This window comes from Rhinatrema bivittatum, chromosome 1 (genome assembly GCF_901001135.1).
Source record: "Rhinatrema bivittatum chromosome 1, aRhiBiv1.1, whole genome shotgun sequence".
Classification (NCBI taxonomy): Eukaryota; Metazoa; Chordata; class Amphibia; order Gymnophiona; family Rhinatrematidae; genus Rhinatrema; species Rhinatrema bivittatum.
Genome location: NC_042615.1, coordinates 726542779 through 726557589, shown reverse-complemented (window position 1 = coordinate 726557589; position 14811 = coordinate 726542779). Strand labels below are relative to the sequence as shown.

At 42.3% G+C, this 14811-nt stretch overlaps 1 protein-coding gene across 15 annotated transcripts in view; it reads right to left on the bottom strand.

Annotated features, from left to right (window-relative positions):
- The window catches only part of ARL15 (ADP ribosylation factor like GTPase 15), a 1022750-nt gene that overhangs the window by 714475 nt on the left and 293464 nt on the right, over positions 1–14811 (bottom strand). The window lies entirely within an intron of this gene.

Below are 14811 nucleotides of genomic sequence, written 5' to 3'. Positions count from 1 at the left end.
TTGAATATACTTTATTTTGATGTGGCTCAAAAACAACATTGTTAGGTACAATTCGAAAGGAGGAGGTTAAAGGCTACAGTTCTAATTGTTAGTTTGATTGATAGTGTGTGGGTTATGAATGTAGTTATGTGTGGGGGTGAATGAGTTGGTTGTATTTCTACAAAGAAATGATTACAGAGTTGTTAGGGAAATGTAATAACACTTTATATTAAAGAGCGATTGATGTATACAATGTACATTGAATAATGAGATATGATAGAACTGTATATATTGTATAATTTTTAAAATACTTTTTTAAATAAATGACTTTTGTGCTAAGTGTTTAATATAATTATGCAAAGCTTTTTCATAACATATTAAGTGCTTGTATCCCACTCAGTGTTTTTTGTGTATATATAGATATATACATATACACATATACATACATACACATTCACAGGTCAATATAAAAAAATCCCTAAAATTGCTAATTTATCAAACTAACCAGATACATTTCAGGATAAATGTCCTGCTGAATATCCATGTTTAAAATTATTCAGCTAGAGAGCTTTTCAAGATGGCGCCCTGAACAGACGTGCTGGTGAGAGGCTCCCAATATTTCCTTCATTACAACTGCCTTTATGCCACACACCAAAAGAAAAGCCAGGGTACGGGATGGGGAAGGCTTATCCACCCCGTTAGAGACTACACAACCCCAGATAGGAAGTTTCTTCCCAGGGATACAGACGCCAACGCTGGGTGAATGGGTCGCTGAAGGGCAGACCAAGGAGCGCGAGTCTTCCCTTCTGACTGAGATATCACTTAGCCCCGACTCACCTGAGGCCAGCGCCACTGGGCAGAGATGATGCACAGAGATTACAGGAGGCCGCGGGCCCACCGGAAGGAAGCCACGGTGAGAACAGTGGTAGGAGGACAAGTTTAACATCACAAGGTCTTACCAACTCAGAGCAACATGCGAAGGTAAACCCCATGGGAGTGGAGAGGGGTTGAACTTCGCAGGAACGCTAGATTTCCTCAGCGTCGGAAATGGCATCAGCGTTACAGCGGGTGAAGGAGGAAGAGAAGGGAAACAAGAATCACTCTATATCTGGGGAAAACATCTTCAACAACGGAAATAACATTATCTATGATATGGACAGCTCTTCAGTCTCTTGAAAGGGCAATTATGGGACTTACGAAGGAAGTGCTTGAAGTTAAAAGTCTGGTAAAATCTAATGCGAAAGAAATAACTCTTTGGGTAGGCGCTAATTTCTGAAAGTAAAATGTGAGGCTTGAATAAGGGGTAAGGGAAAACGCGCGTCCAGTGGTGGGTTATCAGAGCACACTGTACTGTATCGGCCTGTTTGTAAGTGTTTGATATATATATGGTCACAAATTAGTTAGTAAGCAGTGTTTTGTGTTAGAGTATATATAAATGTTTTGTTTTTCAAGTATATGTGTGATCAAGTATTGATACCTTTACTTTATGCCATTTAATTGTATCCTTGTTGATTGTATAACATTTTAAAGTGTTTGTAACCATCTATTAAATGTATTTATAATATATTTACTGTATTTCATGATTCCTTCAAGTTTCAAAGAATTATGTGTATTACAACCCCAATGAAAGGTGTGTCCTTTGCTTGGGGGGCATCACATGATGTCCAGGGTTGTCACAAATGTGCGACGATAATCCTTTAAGGATGCAATCTCAACTGGATCTGATGCAGACAGACTTTTTGGGCACTAGAAGACAGATTCAAGAACAGTAGCATCAGAGGCATCGACATTCAAGAACCTCAGAGCTGCATCTGTGAAAGGAGCATCATCGGCATCAGAGAGACCGTTGGTTCCTTTGAAGCTGCCAGCCAATAAGAAATCTGGAGACAGGCTAACTGCTGATTCTTTCTAGTCAAAGATGATATTGTGTTCTGGCTCTGACTGTGGCAGTAAGGAGATCTCATGATGAGCATCAAGGGAAGCCGAAGATGCATCAGCTTTGGTCTTCATTGATGCAGGGACAGTCAAGTGCCTGTAAAGAACCCCTTTAAGCAGTCACAAAGCAAGGAAAACTCATCCTCTAAGCATGCAAGAGACTCACAACAGATCCCACCAGTCTTGATGTCTGCCATCAATCCACCTCTAAATTCCAAAGCAGATGTGGTTACCACTCTTATGTCCCAGCCAGTGTTGGCATCAGATCAATCTTTGAGGAAGAGTTGGATAAAAACAATCCAGCAGGCCTTGGAAAAGTTGCTGCAGCACCTCAGTGCTGAAGCATTGAAGGCACCAAGGCAAAGACCATAAATTCTCAAGCTTCTGCTCAATTCCCTTTGAGTGCTTGCAGAGATGCACTGGTGTGGGTGCAGATGCCAGAGAGGCATCAGTGTCAATGACTGCCACCCGGCTGCTGATCTCCGGCTCCTTGGGTAAGGAAGCTTCCCCGGGTCATCGAAGCTTCTCAGGATCCAGGCCAAACAGCCATGTGCACAGGTCCTGGAGAATGTAGCTGAAGTTCAAGCACCAAGGGAGCTCTCAGCAATGGCAAACTAGAGTCAGCTGAACTCCAAGTATACTTGGGACTACAGCTATGGCTCTACAGATTCCTCTAAAGGGGTATCATCTACAGGGCTCTCCTCCAAAGAGAAGAAAGTCTCCCACCTGAGGATCTCTCCTTTGCAGAATTTGTAAGGAAAATGGCTGAGGCCGTTCCATTTATATTATAGATGGAGGATGAGTCCAGAATCCTCCAGTTCACAGAACCCCCTAAGGAGACCAATGCAGTCCCAGTCCATAAGATTCTTCAGGCAATACAGATGAGGCTGTGGGAAAATCTTCTCTCTGTGGCTCCCATCAATAGGAAGACAGATGTGGACTCTCATCCAAAAGGCTCCCAGATTCGACAAGTGACAAAAAGGCTAAGAGGTCTAAAACCCACTCCTCTGTGGCCCCAAGTAGGGATTTTAAGGCCATGAATACTATTGAAACAAGAGTTTAAAGAAGCTATGCTCATCGCCTGTATGCTCATTGTCTTCATGGACAAGTACATGAGGGATGTACTAAAGCAGGTACAGGGACTGGCTGAGAAGCTTTCTCAAAAGAAAATACCCTCCAGCCACATGTAGATAATAGGTTAGAATGTGGAAAACACAGTCTGTTTGACCTTTCATGTTTTCGAAACAGCATCAAGATTCTCTGCTTTAGGGATAAGGACCCACAGACTCACCTGGCTGCAGGCCTGGAATCTCCGCCCGTAAGTGTAGAAAAGACTTGCAAAAGTGCCGTGCATAGGAAATATCTTAGGAGACAGAGTGAAGGATTCTGTCACACATATCAAAGATCACTGTGCAATACCCCTGCAGCTCTCCACTACCAGTCAGGACCCAGGCTCCTCCTCCAGAAGGTATCCAAAGCTGGGGAAGAGAAGGTACTATCCTCTACTCCCTCAGTCCCATACACAGCCTGTCCTAGCCATCAGAAGGTGCCTAAGCTCCAGACTGCAATCCAGTGAACACCTGGGATGGTGTTTTCACTGGATCATAAAGAATATACCACTAACAACTCAAAAAAGCGCAGCATGACAATTCTTATGGAAATTGTGAGTCAACTGAATACTCAAAACCAACCACTAATTTCCCAGTTATCAAATCAATATATTGACGCTTATAAATTGACCATCATAATAGGCATCATTGTGTAATGCTATACAGCTTTTTTCTCACTCTACCTTACATTTAATCATCGGTCAGTCCAAGAATATGAACAAACATTTTTAAAATATTTTTTAGTGTGCTCCGTGAATACTTCATCCGTGAAATTAAAATAATCATTGACTTTCCTTTTCATTGTAATTCATAATTAAATGTTGACTTATCTGAAATATTGTCCATGTATTATTTCACATGAAGCTGTCAGCAGCTTATAGTTTCCATGCCCGAGTTTATAATGCTGTTAGACAATTGCGGTCTCTCTGCCCGACACAGTACTGTGGCAAAAACGCTGAGAAACGCCAAGCCGTTGTTATAAAGGAGCCCTTGACAAAGGACATTCACAGGGTCCGAAACACAGTACCGTGTCGGGCAGAGAGACCGCAATTGGCTAACAGCATTATAAACTTGAGCATGGAAACTATAAGTTGCTGACAGCTTCATGTGACATAATACACGGATAATATTTCAGATAAGTCAACATTTAATTATGAATTACAATGAAAAGGAAAGTCAATGATTTCACGGATGAAGTATTCACGGAGCACTCTAAAAAATATTTAAAAAATTTTTGTTCATATTCTTGGACTGACAGATGATTAAATGTAAGGCAGAGTGAGGAAAAAGCTGTATAGCATTACACAATGATGCCTATTATGATGGTCAATTTGTAAGCGTCAATATATTGATTGATAACTGGGAAATTAGTGGTTGGTTTTGAGTATTCATAAAGAATATAGCCAGGATCCCCGTACCTGTGGCAAAGGATGTTCTGGTCAGGAGAACGTTACAGTTTTACATAAAATGGAGGCCAAGTATAACCTCAGACATGTGGGCCCTCAGCATCATCAGAAGAAGTACAGATTAAATTTACTGGATCTTCCCTCCAAATCAGTCCCTAGATCCCAGTTGAGGGTCACTCACCACATTGGGAACTGCTTCTAAAGGAACTCTCCGCCCCCTCTTAATGGCCAGAGTAGTAGAGCCTGTTCCACTAAGGCAGAAAGGTAGAGATTTTACTCAAGTATTTCCTGATTCCAAAGAAAACAGGGAGACTCCATCCCATCCTAGACCTAGGGTCCTGAAAAATTCTTCAAGAGATAGAAATTCATAATGATTTCCCTGGGCACCTTAATTCCCTTTCATCAAAAAAGATACTGGCTATGCTCTCTTGATCTAAATGATATTATAGCACAGAGATTTTCCCCAGTCACAGGAAATACCTCAGACTCGCTATGGGAGACCATCACCTCCAGGATTATATTCTGCTTTTTGGATTATAGTGTCTGCCTCATGTGTTTTCATTATACACCTAACCATGGTGGTGGCACACTTAAGAAAATTGGCAATGCACATGTATTCCTATCTTAACAATTGGCTGGTCAAGAGCACATCTCAGGCTGGAGCCAAAGAATCCTAATGTTCGTTGCCAACTATCCCTCATCTGAGCCCATCACCTCGACTGGAGTTTATTGGAGCTCTGCTAGACAAGAATCAGGTAAAGGCTTTTCTTTTTGCAACAGAGGGATGCCACTGTGATGTCCACAGCAGAATAGATCAGATGAGTCAGCAGATATCAGAATGGCAAATGTTGAGGCTGTTGGGTCTTATGGTCCCAACAGTACATATCACTATGATGAAACATCTCCACATAAGAAGAGCCCAATGAACCTTACAGTTTCAGTGGCTACAGGTCACTTAAGACCTTCGGGACCTCATCTAGATCTCTCAACCACTCACAGACTCCCTTGTCCTGGTGGTAGGACAATTCCAATCTGATCAGAGGAATCTCCTTCCAAAACTCTCAGATCCAAATTGTCCTCATGACAGATGAATCCAACCTAGTTTGGAGTGCTCATCTAGATGAGTTCTGCACCCAAGGCATGTGATCTAAGAGAAAAGTTACATCAAATAAACTTTCTGGAGCTCCGGATGCTTTTGTATACTCTAAAGGCTCTCAGATATCTGTTGTCTAACAAAGTTATCCTAGTCCAGATGGACACCCTAGTGGTGACATACATCATCAATAATCAGGGAAGTACAGGCTCATGTCTCCTGTGTTGGGAGGCAGTCATACTGTGCGACTGGGCCATCTCTCAGGTGGAAAATGCACAGGACATGTACCTGATGGAAGTAGTAGAAAATGTTCTCATGGACAGACTGAGCAAGTCCTTGTAACCCATGAATGGATGATCAACTGAGGGGCAGTGAATCTGATTTTCCACCACTGGAGCACACCAATGGTGGATCAGTTCATAACCCCTTGGAAGAGGAAGGTCCCACTCTTCTGTTCCAGGCAACAGGCACATAGAAAACTAGCCTCAGACCCCTTTGTTTCTGGATTGGGGGCAGGGGACTGCTATACACATATCCTCCAGATGTGGATTAGAGCAGATGTGGCACTATGATTCTCATAGCCTTCTTCTGGTCAAGACAGATTTGGTTCCCGCTCCTGCGAGAGATGAAAGGAATATAAATTAAATAAAAGTCCATCAGGGAACCAATCAGCCTGGGAAGTTCCCTAGATCTCATCACTCAGTATTCAAGGCAGGTTGCGACATCTCAATATCATGTCCCTGTCACTCAACGCTTGGATTTTGAGAGGTTGACTTTGCAACCCCTTGAGTTATCTGGTGATATGTCACATTTTAGCTTCGAAAAAGGATTCAACTAGAAAACGCGATGGATTTAAGTGGAGGTGGTTTGTCGTGTAGTGTGAGCAGAAGATTCTAGATCCTCTCTCCTTCTCCACACAAAACCTGCTCGATTCCCTTCTACAGTTGTCAAAGTCTGGTCTCAAAACCAGCTCCATAAGAGTTCACCTTAGTGTGACTGGCATCTACCATCATCATGTAAAAGGTAAACCCACCTCTGTGAAGCCTTTAATTGTCCATTTTATGTGGGGGCCTGCTTCATTGGAAGCCTCCCATCAAGCCTCCTGCTATGTTTTAGGACCTCAATGTGGTTCTGTCCCAGCTGATGAAAGCTCCCATTGAGCCACCTTACTCCTGTGACCTAAAGTATTTGACCTAGGTGGTCATGTTTTTGGTGCCAGTCACTTCAGCGCACAGGATCAATGAGTTCCAGGCTCTAGTAACATCCACTTTATACCAAATGTTTATCATGATAGGATGGTCTTATATACCCCATCCTAAAATGGTATCGGAATTTCATCTTAATCAGTTTATCATACTTCCAACGTTTCTTCCCAGGCTACATGTCCACAAGAGTACAAGAGAGACAAACTTCTACCTGGAGCAGACTGAAGCCCATAGAAAGTCCACCCATCTTTTTGAGGGCTTTTTTTTTTTTTTTTACACTCAAATAAGCTGGGTATTGACATAGCCAAAAAAGACTCTAATTGGTAGCAGATTGCATCTCCCTTCTGTTATGCCCAATGAAACATAAGAACATAAGACATGCCATACTGGGTCAGAGCAAGGGTCCATCAAGCTCAGCATTCCGTTTCCAACAGTAACCAATCCAAGTCACAAGTACTTGGCAAGTACCCAAACATTAAATAGATCCCAAGCCACTATTCCTTATTGATTAACAGCAATTTATGGACTTCTCCCTCTAGGAACTTATCCAAGCCTTTATTAAACACAGTTACATTAAATGCCGTAACTACATCCCTCTGGCAATGAATTCCAGAGCTTAATTATGTATATACGGTAGTGAAAAAGAATTTTCTCCGATTTGTTTTAAATGAGCTACTTGCTAACTTCATGGAGTGTCCCCCTGCATCAGCACAAGATGAGTCCCACGGCCTACGAACATGGTTTCGTTGCATCTATTTGTTATTGGAGAAGAAAGTTACGGTGGTTTTTTATGAATATGCATAATTATAATCTGGGTCATCTTGAATCTACTTTATTAGGCATTTGTGCTTTATAAAGCAATGGGAGAAATCTGCTGAGAAATTCAACAAAAACTGAAGTGCTACTGAAAAGAGAACTAGATACTGGTGAAAAATAAAGCTCATCACATGTTTTTTTTCTTATTACAATAAAGTTAGATTTACAAGTTAAATAAGCCTGATGAAAGCAGTACATCTCGCAAAAGTTAGTCAAGATATTATATGTTAATCCAATCAAGTATTAACTGCCTTCTTGAACCTTGATTTTATTTAAATGGGATAAAAGTTACTTCAGTAGAGTCACAGTGAGAAAAATGTATTTCTTTCTCTGATGAAAGAGAGCTGTTAGCAAGGAACTGTTTATAATGTCCTCTGATGAACTATTCAACTTGCAGCCTAAGAGAAAAGCAAAGTTTCTCATCTGTAACAGATGTTCTCTGCAGACAGCAGGACAAATCAGCCACACAAGTGGATGATGTCAAAAATGGCATTGACGCGGACCATGATCTCTCAGAGTTCAGAAAGACCTAAAAGTTTTCTGAGCATGTGCGAGTATTCCCGCATTGCTGACACCATACAGGTCCCCCCAATCAATAAACTAGCTAAACTTCAGCTTTGCATAGAGGAGTGTGTGACTGATTGTCCTGCAGTCTACGGAGAACACCTATTACAGATGAGTAACTGTATTCTCAGTAGACAAGCAGGACTAACCCAGCCACACAAGTGGGGACTCCCTAGCTCAGGGTGGCAGTGTACTATCCAACTGACCAACAGGAGAAGATGGGGAGAGAACTGAGGCCCACAACTAAATTAATTTCTTAGAGGTGATTGGTCAAATTTGCTATCATTATGAGAGTCTTGCTTTAAACAGTGTGATTTGAGTATGATTTGAGAACCATGTAGCACAGAGGGAAGGTGAACTGTCAAGCTTAATGCTGCTCATATCTGATGAGCTTTTTGATCTTTCTAAATAGAACAGCAGTGCCATACTACACTCCAGGCAATGTAGAACTTGCTCTACTTTCTATTTCCATCAGTTTCTCCTTAAGCTCAATCAATCTATGTATTTTGATGAAACTGAGAAATTATTTTAGGAAGAAATATTGCATGAGTTCTTAGCACTATTCTATTTTTTAAAATCTGCAAACTGCTCACGCACTGTTAAAGCTTGTAGTTCACTTACTTTTCTAGTTGATGTGACTGATTGAGAATAGCATCTTCTGGAGACCACGTGATGCTCTGAAGTTGTGAGCACTGGGTGATAGGGCTCCCACCTGATTCCTTTAATTTCATTGTTTTATTTTTTCTTTTTTTTAATCATCAACACGCTATTAAGTCTGAATATAATGAGCTCCAAATATACAGCTCAACGTTCAATTACAGAAATGTCAGCAGATGTATTAGTAGTAAAGGGACAGTCTTGAGGAAGTCACTTTGATGTATCATGGGAAGGGTTAATTTAAATCCTTAAGAGAGAAATACATTAAAAATAATTTATAGTTATAGGATGCTGAATTGTGCTTGCTTGAATTTACTGTAAAACTTACTCCATTACTATAGTACAAGGTCAGCATGTAGCTTGCTTGCAAAGTACTAAATATTTTTTGCCAGAAAAGATAAACACAGTATTGCTGAAAGCATAAAGAAGAAATTACAGGATTCTGGGAAGTTAAATAGCCCTCCCTCCACAGCCTTCCCTTCCCCCCTCTGATTAGAAACAGCCTGGAAACTTCAAGGTCACACACACAGATGCAAAATGCAAGATGGAGACAAGACCTATTTAGAGAATAAGAATACCACTTAGCACCAGCTGGTAGTTAGGGAGTTAAATCTTGTCCTTGGTGTTCAGTGAACAGTAGAATCAAGTAGCTCTACTAATGCTGAGAACTGAAAACACCTGGCATTTGCCCATCTATTAAGAAATAGTTTATAGACAATATAAACTGCACACAGTATTTACAGACACTTTTATATTGGTTTTACAGTAGTGTTTCCATCTGAATTATACGATCACTAATTTACATGAGCAAAAGGTTTTTAGGTTTAGAGAAGGGCAGAGCTAATGATTACACATGTCAGAGAGAATGTCTGAACAAAATGGTGACTACAAAAGACAAGAACCCACCAATTCAGAGTTGTCCTCACACTCATAGTAGTTTGGCAATACTTCAGGAAAGTTAGGAAGCATAGAAACCTGTTCAGTGCAAGTACCATCTAAAAGACAAATCCCTGACACACAGCAGGATGGATGAACTCCTGCTGAGAGCTGAACTGAAAGAATTTAGCACGACAAACTCTGCAAGAACCCAGAGTTCCTAGCACTGTTTCAGCCCTCCCATTAAGATAACACTTGTAGCTACCGACTGGCAAAACAGAGGGCACTCACCCAGGAAAGTGGCAGCTTTTTTGCCACCGCCTTTGTGTATATATAAAACTATATATACATATATATGTATTTCCTTGTTAGCTGGGGAAGATTATTTACCTTCCTTATAGTGCTCACGATCTGTTTTGTTTGTTATTGTCACAGACTTTATTATAAGCATCTATTTATCTATATACTATAAGAAAGATATACCATTTTCATGTAAGCCATAATCAGGTATCCTTATTTTTGTGTGTGTGTGGGGGGGGGGTGTGGGGGGGGGTGTGGGGGTGTGTGTGTGTGTGTGTGTGTCCATGTGTGTTCCAAATTGCAAGGCAAAACCCCCCATTCTTCCACTCACTATAGCAAGATAAAGTAAAAAAAATAAGTAAATAAATAAAAAGATGACATACATTGAAAAAAGTACATAAGATTTGCCACGCTGGGTCAGACCAAAGATCCAACAAACCCAGTATCCTGTTTTCAACAGGGGCCAAGCTAGGTCATAAGTACCTGGCAGGATCCCAAGGGGTAAACAGAGTCCATGTTGCTTATCCCAGGGATAAGAAGTGGATTTCTTCAACTCTCACCTTAATAATGGTACAGTAATCCAAAAGAGCCATATGTGATGAGGGGTGAAAGACTGTTATGCACAGACCAAGAAAGAGACCTTAGGGTGATAAGTGTCTAGTATTCTGATGACTGTGAAGCAATGTGACAAGGCGATAGCTAAAGCCAGATGGGAGATATGATACAGACCTTCAGATACCCAAAAAATGTTAATGATGCACAAAATGTTAACCTTTTCCACTGAAAAGGAAACAACAGAACAGTAGTGGTCATGAAATGAAACTTTAGTGGGGACAACTCAGAACAGTCAGGAAATATTTCTTCACAGAGAGGGTGATGGATGCTTAGAATGCCCTTCTGGAGGAGGTGAAGACAAAAACAGTCAAATAAGTCAAAAGGGCATGGGATAAACACTGTGCGTTCTTAAAGGCTAGAAGTCAGAAATGAAGAAAAGAGCGCATTGAGATAAGCAACTCATTGCGACAGTTATTACCCCTTAGCAGAGGCACAGGGATCACTACCCTTAACCAATAAGGCTTGATACTTTTGATACAACTGCAACATCACTCTTTGCTTTGATGGTGGGGGGGGGGGGGGAGAAGAAGGGGAACTGGATTCAAACAGAAACCAACATGGGCTCCGACTTTTACGGACTGGGGTACCGATATGCAGACATAAGGCAAAAAGTACAGGACTGCTTCTACAGCCAAATCCAAAAGCAAAGCAAGTCAGCAGTGCCTGAATTTTCACAAAGGCTCATCACCCAGTAAAAACATTGCAAGCAGTAATTTATGGATTTGACACTTGATTCATTTTTTATGGTAAATATTACTACCTTTATCCAAAAGGCTGGATGTAACTACATCAAAGACTGGATGAGGCTAAGTCGTCAAGGGCTCCTGCTTATGGCGATTAGTTCCTTAGAATGTGGGGAGAATGTGCTCTCCCCCCACCCACCCACCCCCCAGCAACAGTGTGGTCCTCGATCTCTGCACTGTCCAAACCTTCATAGATGCCAATCAATCGGTGAAATGACATAGGACTCTTACCTGGGTAGAACTCAGGTGAGTCCCCAGTCTCAGAAGTCTACACGGATCACCCAGAGACTGCTTTCTATCAGTCCTTCCAGCCCCAGACAAAGGTACAAAAACAGACAGAGCAAGGAGAGGACACAAACTAAACTTCAGATGCAGTATTTATTTAATAATGGGTAGAATTAGATTTTGCCAGACTGCACAGCATTACTAGGGCCCGCCTTGTGGGTAGCAGAGAGTAGAAAAGGGAAGAAAAAAATATATAAATAAAAAAATAGAATTAAACTACCATAAGGTAAAGGAAAAAAAATCACATTACAAAAACTATGAGGAGAGAGCAAAGCTGAATACCATGACACACACACACACACGACTCCCCACCGGGGGGGCAGAGAGATTAAGGGAGTCTATCTACGGGGCAGAGTGATAACTACAGCTGCACATGCTCAGTAGGACATGTTTGAAAGTTCTAGATTCTTTGAGATCAAAGATCTGAGCCGGGCTCCATCTGATGATGTCACCCATGCACGAGGATTGCTATCCTACTTGTCCTCAGAGAATTGCAATTCTATCTGAAGCATATACCAGACATGTTTTGTTAAAGAAAGATACTAACAATACAAGGCCTTTATTTAATATAATTCATTTGGCAAAGAAATTGAGAGTTACAGAGGTGATTCTTTCATTAAATGCCAACAAGGCTTTTGATAGAATCTTATGGAAATATATGTATCTTGTTGCTTCGTAGATTTGGTTTTCCTGAAGAATTTTTACATTGGATGGCTGCCCTTTTATAAGTCTTCCTGGGCTCAAATCAAAGCTAATGGGCTAAATTCTGAATCATTTACTATATCCAGCGTATCAGGCTGAGGTATCCTCTTGTCCCACCCTGCTTTTCAATTTGACTCTCTAATCTCTCGCTCAGAAAATAAGAGATTCTGATGGGATAATGGGTTTTAAAATATCATTTACCATACATTAAATCTTTCTCTGCATGGATATATTATTTCTTACAGAGACTGAAACCTCCATCCAAAATGTGTTTTTTTATTAGATAATTATGATACTTTCTCAGACTATAAGATAAATTATACTAAATCTTTATTGCTTCCAAATGGATTAATAAAAGAGATGCCCTGAAACATCAAATATTTCAGAGCTCTATAAACTCAATTATCCAGTAGTCCTTAAGAAATTAAATTTAGATAAACTGAAATCCCTATTCATTGTTGGGAAGACACTCCTGGCTCCTCCGTGGTCCTAGTGCCGCCGCCAGGAGTTCTTTCTTCCCGGTAAGGAGCCACTGCTGCAGCCAGTCTCATCTCTTCGTGGCAGGGCTGCCACCACCGATGCGCTGTCCTCCAGGCTGTCTGCTGCTTCCCGTTTCTCCTTAGGCGCGGGGGCGCACCTCAGCTCAACTTTTAAAGGGCCAGCGGCGGGAAAAGCCCCGCAGCCCTCTGTGTTGACATCTCTCTTCGCTGAATTAGCCCTATAAAAGGGCCTTGCTGCCATTCCTCAGTGCCTTCGGATCGGGTTTGCACAGTGTCTGTGATCTTCCTTCCGATCCAGGTCTTCCGTGGTCTCCTGTGCCTTGATGGATCTTCGTTCCATGATTTTCATGTTCCTGAACCTAGTCTCCTTGATGTTCCTGGTCTCGTCCCTCATCGGAGCTCCCTCGTCGCCTGTGTTCTGTTCCTGATGTTCCAGATGTTCCGTGTCCAGATGTCCTGACGTCCCATGTCCAGATGTGCCATGTCCCTTGTTCCTATCTTGACTTCATCAGTCTCATCTTCAGCTCTTCGTCCAGTTCCCAGGTCCCTCGTCTGTCCACCTCTCTTGGCATGCCATGTCATGGTCCTTGACCAGCCTATGGGATAGCTGTGTAGGGCGCCACGTGGTACAAGGCCTTCTTCTCGTCTGCAGCGCAAGCCTCCGGGAGACTTCTGTTTTTAAAGCCTTGTTCCTGAGTATCTTGTTACCGGTCTATGGAGTCCCCTTGTGTCTGCTTCCGTCCATGCCTAAGACTCTGCCAGAACCTGCTTCGTGACCAGCCACAGACAGCTGTGTAGGGCGCGCCCCAGTGCAAGCCTCTACTGAATCTTTGCCATGTTCCAGTCTCAAGTTCCACGTCTTCGCCTGGAGTCTGCTTCATGTTCAGCATGGTCCGCGACCAGCCATGGGTGGCTGTGTAGGGCACGTTGCGATGCAGTTCTCACCCAGTACTTTCGCCTGACTCTTGAATTCTTTCTTGAAACTTCCGAGCAACTTGAATCCTTGTCAGAGTCTGCTGAGTATCCTGAGTCCTTGTCCAAGTATCCAAGTCTTCGTCTGAGTCTCCTGAGTATTCAGGTCTTCGTCTGAACCCTCTGGGTATCCTGAGTCTTCGTCTGAGTCTTGATGTTCCTGCCCTCAGCCTCTGTCTGGCCTCATGCACTCATCGTTCCCTAGCGACGGGTCCGGAAGGGCTATAGAGTGGCCGGAGTGCTACTCTCGAGATCAGCATTGCGTTGCTGGATCTCATCGGTGCATGTAGGTCCAGTGGAGGGCTGACCCTGCCTAGTTCCTGTTCTGGATAATCATCGCCTTGTCTTCTCTCCAGCCTCGCTCCTGCTCCACCTGTGCTCGTACTAGCTCACCTCCCGTGGTGTGTCTTGGGGTCCCTCCCTGAGCCATGCCGTGGCCCAAGGGTTCACACCCTACCTCAGATGGGACCGCGCCTCCGAGCTCCTAACTGGGTCTGAGGGCGCACTCCGCAACAGAACAGATTCGCTTTTACTTGTTTACTCCACTCATTTTATAGACCTCTACTATATCTCCCCTCAGCTGCCTCTTCTCCGAACTGAAAAGCCCTAACCTCTTTAGCCTTTCAGAATAGAGCAATTGTTCCATCTCCTTTATCATTGTAGTCGTCGTTCTCTGTACATTTTCTAATTCTGCTGTATTTTTTTTCGAGATGTGGTGACCAGAATTGTGTCTGTACTTCAAATGCCCTTATGTAATAAAGATAGAGAATTAATGTACCATCTGCTACACCGAACATACAGATTTCCTTTATTTTTTGCTAACTTTAGTGCAGCTAGTCTTGTTTGTTGGAGGGAATGTGGGTTTTCGGCATCCTACATTCATACGTGGTAGGAATGTGCTAATGTAAGTGACTTTAAGGGACAAATACAAATTCATTAGCTTTATAAGGTTCTTTGTCTCTCTTGGGTAAGTGGGAACTTCAGGATATTCATAAAAATATTAAAAAATTGACCTCACGCTTCATGCAGCTCAAATTACTATAAGTTTTCTATT